The sequence below is a fragment of the Budorcas taxicolor genome, chromosome 15, assembly GCF_023091745.1.
Source record: "Budorcas taxicolor isolate Tak-1 chromosome 15, Takin1.1, whole genome shotgun sequence".
Classification (NCBI taxonomy): domain Eukaryota; kingdom Metazoa; phylum Chordata; class Mammalia; order Artiodactyla; family Bovidae; genus Budorcas; species Budorcas taxicolor.
In genome coordinates, this window is record NC_068924.1 from 53,093,023 (window position 1) to 53,101,916 (window position 8,894).

Here is an 8,894-nt window from a genome sequence, read left to right on the forward strand (position 1 = left end):
CCTGGGAGAGGAGACCAGACTCTGGCATCAGTGATTTGCTCTCCTGCTGTGACTCCTCTGTAATGGGTCCTCTTCAGGTCTGCCCACCTGAGAAATGGGAGAGATGCTGGGAGAGAAAGCTGTCTCTGTCTGTGTCCTTTGTGATCCTGTCACTCAATGAGCAGGACAAAGAGCTGCTCCAGTGAGCAGGTTTCTCTTCCTCTGCCTTGAGTGACAGCAGAGAAGCCACCAGCAAGTACAAGCCTTTCTCCAGAAGCTCCTCCAGTCAAAACTTCCTGATTCAACCAGGCACTTTTGAGTTTCTGAGTCATCTGGGCCCCAGGCTGGCAGTCACAGAGGCCCACAGGTGGGGAAGGAGACTTCAGCTCTGTCACTGGCTAAAAGACCGTGAGAATACCTCTTTAACCTTCTTCTGAGTCTCTGTTTTCCTAAGTGACTAAGGTGACCTCTGACCTCAGGTCTGATGTCACATGAGTTGAGAGCTCCATGAGTTAGCCCCTACATGCTTTGTAACTTCAGCCTCGAGCTTGACACAAAGGGAGCTCCATAAATGTCAGTTTACCAATGAAAGGATTCTGTTTCAGCCTTGTTCTCTTCCTCCACCCTACTCCCCAACTGGGAACACAGGTCAAAGCCTCCTGTTTAATCCCAGCCTGGCCCTGCAGCCCTTCTGCCATGATTCCCCTTCCCACGTGGTGGATCCAGTGGGCCACAGAATAACATATTGCTTCTTCCTCCCTGACCAGTCAGCTCCAATTTACCACCACTGCCCTGTTCTTTGGGAGACAAGGGGGAGGCTATGTACAGACACAGGGCAGACCAGCCAGAGAAGGAACATGAGGAGTGAATGGTCAGTGTCTGCAAGCAGGGCAGATGAGGACATGCCTCTGATGAGAGGTATTCTGGGCCACTGGTTAGCGACACACATCATAAGGGAGGGGACAGCATGGGAGCATAGGGCCAGTATTGTGAGCCTAACAGCTATGTGGGAAAATAACTTTTCTTCCAACAGAAGCTAACAACACCAATAACTATGAATGTGGTCCATCTCAAGATGCAAATATGCGTCCAAGCCTGACCTAACCCTTATCAGTGACCATGCGCAAGTTACATCCCCTCCAAACCCCACTTTTGTTATCAGAGAAAGAAGCATCACAAAGTGCACATCGAATCTTAGGAGTGGAATAGAGTTAATGAAATAATTAACCATTCTACATCTTGTGAGGAAGGGTGGGAAAGTGAAAGTCACTCGGTCATGTCCAAATCACTGGGACCCCATGGACTGTAGCCTGTCAGGTTCCTCTATCCATGGACTTCTCCAGGCCAGAATACTGGAGTGGGTAGCTGTTCCTTCTCCAGGAGATTGTACCAACCCAGGGAATGAACTCAGGTCTCCTCCATTGCTGGTGGACTCTTTACCATCTGAGCCTCTAGGGAATGTTGGGGAACAGGTATAATTAGAAGTCAGGTCATACATGTACCCAGCATCTGATGATGGCCTGTTCTGACCTGACCAGGTGGATGCGATAGGTTCCCAAGAGAAGTGGGACTCAAGAGCAATAGGTTTGGGAGGGGGAGTGATGGTTTCCCCCAGAGAAGACCGAGGAGGTGGCAGGTGGGCATGACCACGAAGGCAAGGCAAGATTCGCCAAGGAGATAAATTTCCGCCCACTGCAATTTTCCATTCTTGGGTAATAAACCGCTGCAGACCTCAGTGTCTGAACGCAGGAAGGAGTTATTATGCCTTCACCGTTGTGGGTGGCTGGGTGGTTCTATGAGTTCCTGCTCTCTCACCTACTGTGTTCTGGGACCTGCTGACCTCTTTCCTTAGATACCTCATCTCCTCCAACTGGTCAATGAATGTCACCTCTTTGTCACATCAGCTCCACACCTGCCTCAATCCCAATCCGCTGCCCTCCCAGCGCACTCTCCTGATCACAGTCAGTTACTCCTGTTGTGGGCTTGCTTGGGGTGAAAGGCCATGAACGCTAATAGATGAATGGATAATTATATGCCCTGGGCACTGGGAGCAACTGAGGCTTCCTACTCAGTTCATTCATGAGGAGGCAGCCAACCTGTTCCAGTGTGAGGGGACAAGAGCCTTGATTTGGGCTGGAGGACCCACTCTCAAGCTCACTCACAAAGCTGCTGGCAGAAGGCTCCAGAGCCCTGCTTGTGGGCTTGTCAGTTACCTGGTCGTTGCCACTCACCAGACTTCTGCAGAGCAAGCCTGTCAGGAAGGAGACAGAGGGTGGGAGAAGGAGAGCTGGACAGCACCACACACCGTCTGCTGCCTAACCTCTGGGTCACTTGGCAACAATTCGACCTTATTTGCTCGGTTGGATTCAATCCCCAAGTCCAGTTCACACTCAGTAGGAGGGTGTGACACCTGGAGGGGATGTCACTGGAGGCATCTTGGTGGCATTACCACAGTGATAGCCCATGAGCCTTCAGAGACTAGACTAGGCGACTCCAACGCTGTGGGTGCTGCTGGAGGCAGTCTGCCCGGAGGATATGGCTTAGATGTCCACACAGCAGAGCCCCACGCGGGGCAAAGGTCAGAGGTAAGAATCATGGGAATTGTAAGACCCTGGGAATTCTGATCCCAGGCCTGGATGGGACACAGTACAAGGTGACGATCAGACTTAGGGCACCAGGATGGGGCTTGGGGGATGGGGAGAGACTGGCAGGGCCGAGGGAAGGAGATGCCCTCATTCACCACAACCTTGAGCCGCACAAGCAGGGAGCAGAGAGCCTGAACTCAGAGGAGTGCTGTCTAGTGATGAACCCAAATAGTTATACCCGCACTGGAGTTTGTGTGAACAAAGACGTGCTTTAATGTGTTAAGCACTGACACTAGGGTGTTTGCTCTGCAGTCAGCATCCCCATGGGTACAGAGAGCCAGGAGCTGCACAGCAAGGGTCCAAAACTACAGGGCACCTGCTACCTGACATCCCTCTGTGTCCCCAGCCTGCCCTAAGGGACTTGCCCTCATAGGAAGGCTTCCCACCAACACACAGGCTGACTCAGACAGTCCAAGGAGCACAGGAGCTCTCAGGTATGCAAGAGAGGCTCAGAGATCCTCAGGGTTGGGCAGAGCTGGAGTCTCCTCCTGAAATCAGGCAGCTGTTGACTTGGAACAAGTTCTCAGACACCATTACCCACAGGGAACAAAGGACCTGCTGGGGTCTAACCTAGTGACACTTGGATGGTAATGAAGTGATAGTTGACAAGGGGTCAGTCAGCACAGATCTGTCAGCAACCACATGGGCTGGCCAAGCCTCACCCTCTCATGTGGAATGGACTTTGCTAGGGTCAGAAGATGGGAGAGGTGGGAGTGTGGGAGCTGTGAGAGAGCAAAGGTAGAGAGGAGGGAGCGGTCAGAGCACACGTGGGTGAGATTTCGTGGTGAGAGTCAGGGTCAAAGCGAGGTTTAAGAAATAGGAGGCTAAGGTTTAGGCCTTTGTGCAGCAAGTGTCTATGGAGACAGGATTGGGCAGTGCAGACAGGGTCCCTGAGAATTACTGCCTTCTGTCTGGGGGAGCTACTGTCCAGTCCAAGGGGTAGGAATTCATCCCCATGTAGGGAGGAAGCCTCGCAGGTACTTCAGCTGAAGCGAGTCATGGACCAGATAGAAGGGCAGTGGATGCCTCAGGCTGGATTGAGCCTCTGTCTTAGTGACCCCACAGCAGGGCAGAGTCAGCTGCCTGAGCAGCTGCTAGTGAGCACCTACTCTGTGCTGGCTCTGGGTGGATGCTGGGCAGGATCTCAGTGTAACTAACAGTGACGTGCTCATACAGATGTGTTTCACAACATAGGTTAAAGATCTTTCTGAAATCCTGTTCCCATTATGAAACCTGTCTGCCCAGGTGTCCTGCTCTCACCTTGCTTCTGTGTCCCCAATCTTGGTGGAATTATACACTGAAAACAGCAATGGAATCAGCTGGGTACACACCCCGCCCCCCTGACCCACCTGCTGGCTGCATGTCCCCTCACAACACTTATTCCCTCCCATCTTCAACTATAAATGCTTCATCCATAACAGAGGGTCCAGTTAATGCCAGCTCTCCCTCATCTGTTCTTTTTATACATGTTTTGAAATGGTTTTAAAGGACCTGAGAGTGTTTGTGTCAATCACCAACTAGGTATGGACTTTTTAAAAATTCCATGTCTTCCTCTCACTTCCTACCAGAAAGCTGACCTGAGTGTTTCCTTCTTCTACAAGTTGAATTGGTGCCACGTCTTTCAAGTTACATCCCTGTTGAGAGCTTAGATACAAATAGATGGGCAGGAAGATTCCTTCTCTCAGCTATTTTATGAGGGGCCCTGAATCTAACAAGAGCAGCATCAAGCACTGGTCTTATCAGTAAATATCGGTGCTGCAGGATTAAAGGGCCACCTCCCTCAAAGGTGTTAAAAATGTCAGATGTTCTTATTATAGTTACCCTAGATTAATGGGCCTCCCTTATGACTCAGCTGGTAAAGAATCCACCTGGAATATGGGAGACATGGGTTCAATCCCTGGGTTGGGAAGATCCCCTGGAGAAGGGAAAGGCTACCCACTGGAGAAGTCCATGGACTGCATAGTCCATGGGGTCACAAAGAGTCCACATTACTGAGCTATTTTCACTTCACTTAATTAGTGGGCAATATTACCTCAACATGTTATGTTAAAGGTTGAGATTTTTATGTTATTTCTTTTATCTAACCCACCATGAACTAATCTGTTTTTAATTGCTTTTGTTGTTGATTTGGTAGTAAGTCATGTCCAGCTCTTTGTGATCCCATGAAGTGTAGCCCAGTAGGCTCTTCTGTCTTTGGGATTTCACAGGAAAAATACTGAACTCAGTTGCCATTTTCTTCTCCAGGGGATCTTCCTGACCCAATGTCGATCTCGCAACCCCTGCATTGGCAGGCGGATTCTTTACCACTGAGCTACCAAAGAGGTCCATCCATTTGTAAAATACAATATAAATTACCAAAAAACTGAAGAAAACAAACTGTTCAAATCCAGTTTTTAATTATTAGCTTCATACACCTAGAACTGCTTTGCCACATTGCTCTAAGTTTTCTGAGCAGTTACTCTCCACCCCTCTACCTTGTCTGGAACCAGTAACAGGCAGGTCATGGACAAGGCAGATCCTCAGACCACACAGGAGCCACATTGCCCCAGGATATAAAGTGCTCCCTGGTTTTTCACTTGTCAGGGGGTTGTGAGGTGAAGGTCACAGAACCCTGGTGGATGGCTGAGCGGTGTACTTGGGCCAGTAGGGGCCCCCATCTTAGCCCTGATACCCAGTAGGATGAAGAGCTCTGGGAAGGGAAGGACTTGTCTGAAGTCACATAGCTGGGAGGTGGCCAATACAGGACTGGTCTCAGCTCTCATCAGGGCTTGTCCAACCGATCTTGAGGGAGGACCCTGGAAATGACTGCTAGATACACCTTCAAGAAGGAGGGGTGGTCCCAGCTGCAGAGTTGCCTGCACAGGGGCACTTGATCCTAAGATAGATCCAGGTAGAATGTCAGCTTTAGCCACTGTAGTACAATTCAGGACTTCTCTGAGGACCTGTTTTGGTTCAACTTCTCCATCTGCCTAATTTTACTGTCTTCTTTGCTCAAAATTTTCCAATAGGAGGAATGCAATGAATAAAGTCATGTTCACAATTCATGATAAGGAAATGGAAATCAATACCATGACCTGATATCACTCTCAGTTCAGTTCAGTTCAATTGCTCAGTAGTGTTCAACTCTTTCCAGCCCCATGGACTGCAGTACACCAGGCTTCCCTGTTCATCACCAACTCCTGGAGTTGACTCAAACTCATGTGCATAGAGTTGGTGATGCCATTCAATATCTCATTCTCTGTTGTCTCCTTCTCCTCCTGCCTTCAATCTTTCCCAGCATCAGTCTTTTCCAATAAGTCAGTTCTTCGCATCAGGTGGCCAGAGTATTGGAGTTTCAGCTTCAGCATCAGTCTTTCCAATGACTATTTGGGATTGATTACCTTTAGGATGGACTGATGTGTATCTCCTTCAGTCCAAGGGACTTTCAAGAGTCTTCTCCAACACCACAGTTCAAAAGCATCCATTCTTTGGTGCTCAGCTCTCTTAACAGTCCAACTCTCACATCCATGCATGACTACTGGAAAAACCATAGCTTTGACTAGACAGACTCCTGTTGGCAAAGTAATGTCTCTTCTTTATAATATACTGTCTAGGTAGGTCATAGCTTTTCTTCCATGGAGCAAGTGTCTTTTAATTTCATGGCTACAGTCTCATTCTTCAGTGATTTTGGAGCCCACCAAAATAAAGCCTGTCACTATTTCCATTTTTTTCCCCATCTATTTGCCAAGAAGTGATTGGACCAGATGCCATGATCTCAGTTTTCTGAATGTTGAGTTTTAAGCCAACTTTTTCACTCTCTTTCACTTTCATCAAGAGGCTCTTTAGTTCTTCACTTTCAGCCATAAGGGTGGTGTCATCTGCACATCTGAGATTATTACTATTTCCTTTGGCAAACTTGATCCCAGCTTGTGCTTCATCTAGCCTGGGAATTCTCATGATGTACTCTTCCCTGGTGGCTCAGATGGTAAAGCGTCTGCCTACAATGTGGGAGACCGGGGTTCGATCCCTGCATCGGGAAGATCCTCTGGAGAAGGAAATGGCAACCCACTCCGGTACTCTTGCCTGGAAAATCCCACGGATGGAGGAGCCTGGTAGACTACAGTCTATGGGGTCACAAAGAGTCCAAGACAACAAAGCGACTTCACTTTCTTTCTTTCACTCTGCATATAAGTTAAATGAGCAGGGTAACAATACACAGCCTTGCTGTACTCCTTTCCTGATTTGGAAGCAGTCTGTTGTCCCGTGTCCAGTTCTAACTGTTGCTTCTTGACCTGCATACAGATATCTCGGAAGGCAGGTCAGGTGGTCTGATATTCCCATCTCTTGAAGATATTTCCACAGTTTGATGTGATCCACACAGTCAAAGGTTTTGGCATAGTCAATAAAGCAGAAGTAGATATTTTTCTGGAACTGGCTTTCTTTTTCGATGATCCAATGGATGGCAATTGATCTCTGTTTCCTCTGCGATTGCTAAATTCAGCTTGAACATCTGGAATTTCACAGTTCACGTACTGTTGAAGCCTGGCTTGGAGAATTTTGAGTATTACTTTGAAAGCATGTGAGATGAGTGCAATTGTGTGGTGGTTTGAACATTCTTTAGCATTGCCTTTCTTTGGGATGGAATGAAAAGTGACTTTTCCAGTCCTGTGGCCACTGCTGAGTTTTCCACATAGCTGGTATATTGAGTGCAGCACTTTCATAGCATCCCATTTAAGATTTGTAACAGCTCAGCTGGAATTCCATCACCTCCACTAGCTTTGTTTGTAGGGATGCATCCTAAGGCCCAGGATGTTTGGCTCTAGGTAACTGATCACACCATCATGATTATCTGAGACATGAAGATCTTTTTTGTACAGTTCATCTGTGTTTTCTTGCCACTTCTTAATATCTTCTGCTTCTGTTAGGTCCATACCATTACTGTCATTTATAGTTCCCATCTTTGATGAAATGATATCACTCTATCCACCAGCAAATAAGGTGTCTGACTACACGGAGAGCCAGAGAAGATATGTATCTGGACATTGCATATATTCTGCTCAAAGTCGACGTTGGTGCTACAGTTTTGTGCAAAGCCTGGCACTACTGCTCTTTAGCTTGTGCAATCACATACCCAGCAGTCCCTCTGGCTTATGAGTCTGTGGGAGGAATAAGGGCACAGGGACAGAGACCAGTGAGAATGTTGTCATCACAGTCCATCCAAGTGGCTGGCTGTGGTGGTGGAAAGCAGCTTTCCATTGCAAGAGATATTTAAATCAACAAAGAGTAGAGCATGAACTTGATGAAATGATATTTAATGACTTGTAAACATTTTCAAATATACTCACTACCATTAGGAAAGCACTGTAACCACAGTGAAATTTCCAAGGCATCTAGGCCATCAGCCATGAAAGGCAGAGGCATAAGCACTGGATGACCAGGATAGTCCCTGTGTGACCGCTTTGCAAAGCTCTGTGGCTATGTGGAGACCATAGCCTGGGAAGGTGAGGGGAAGTCAAGTTCAGTTTTAGACAGGCTGTGATGGAGGTGCCAAGCAGACTGTGAGTGAGGATGTTAAGTACCCACCTACATAGTCAAATCTGGAGCTTGTGGGGAAATCCAGGCTCGAGATACAGTTTGGAAGTGTTCGTCCTGTAGACAGACTCCATGGCCATGAGCCTGGAGGAGGTCTCTGAGGCGGGGAGGATGGAAAGAAGAGAGAAGGTCCAAGGGCTGAGGGAACAGAAGGGCCCTGAAACACTTAGCCTGGCGAAGGATAAGAGACTCTATGGAGACCCAGAAGCAGACGGAGGGGCAGGAGGGAAACCAGGAGAGTGTGGTGTCCACAGACCAAGTGGCTTCAAGGTGGAGGGAAGAAACAGTTGTGTCTGAGGCTGCTGAGAGGTCAAAATGAGAGCTGAGAATTGATCACTGGATTCAGCAGTGTGGAGGCCAGTGGTGAACTTGTCAAGGGCAGTTCCATGGATCAGTGGCATCTGAAGTCTGGAAGAGGGAGGACAGAATGGAGGAGAGGGCATGGAAATCAGACAGCTCTTCCATGAGTTTTGCTGTCCAGGCAAGCTGAGGAAAAGGCAGCCAGAGAGGAGATAGTGGGGCCTGGAGATATTTATATGGTAGCCCATAGTTCTTATTGTAAAGGGGAACCATGGACCTGGCAGGTGAAAGGAGACAATTACTGCCGCCAAATAGTTGTGTCAGTGTAAAGAGTGCAGGATTGCCCTACACTTGCTGCTTCAATTGCCTAGTAGTGGGCAAGATTTGAGCAAAGGTGAT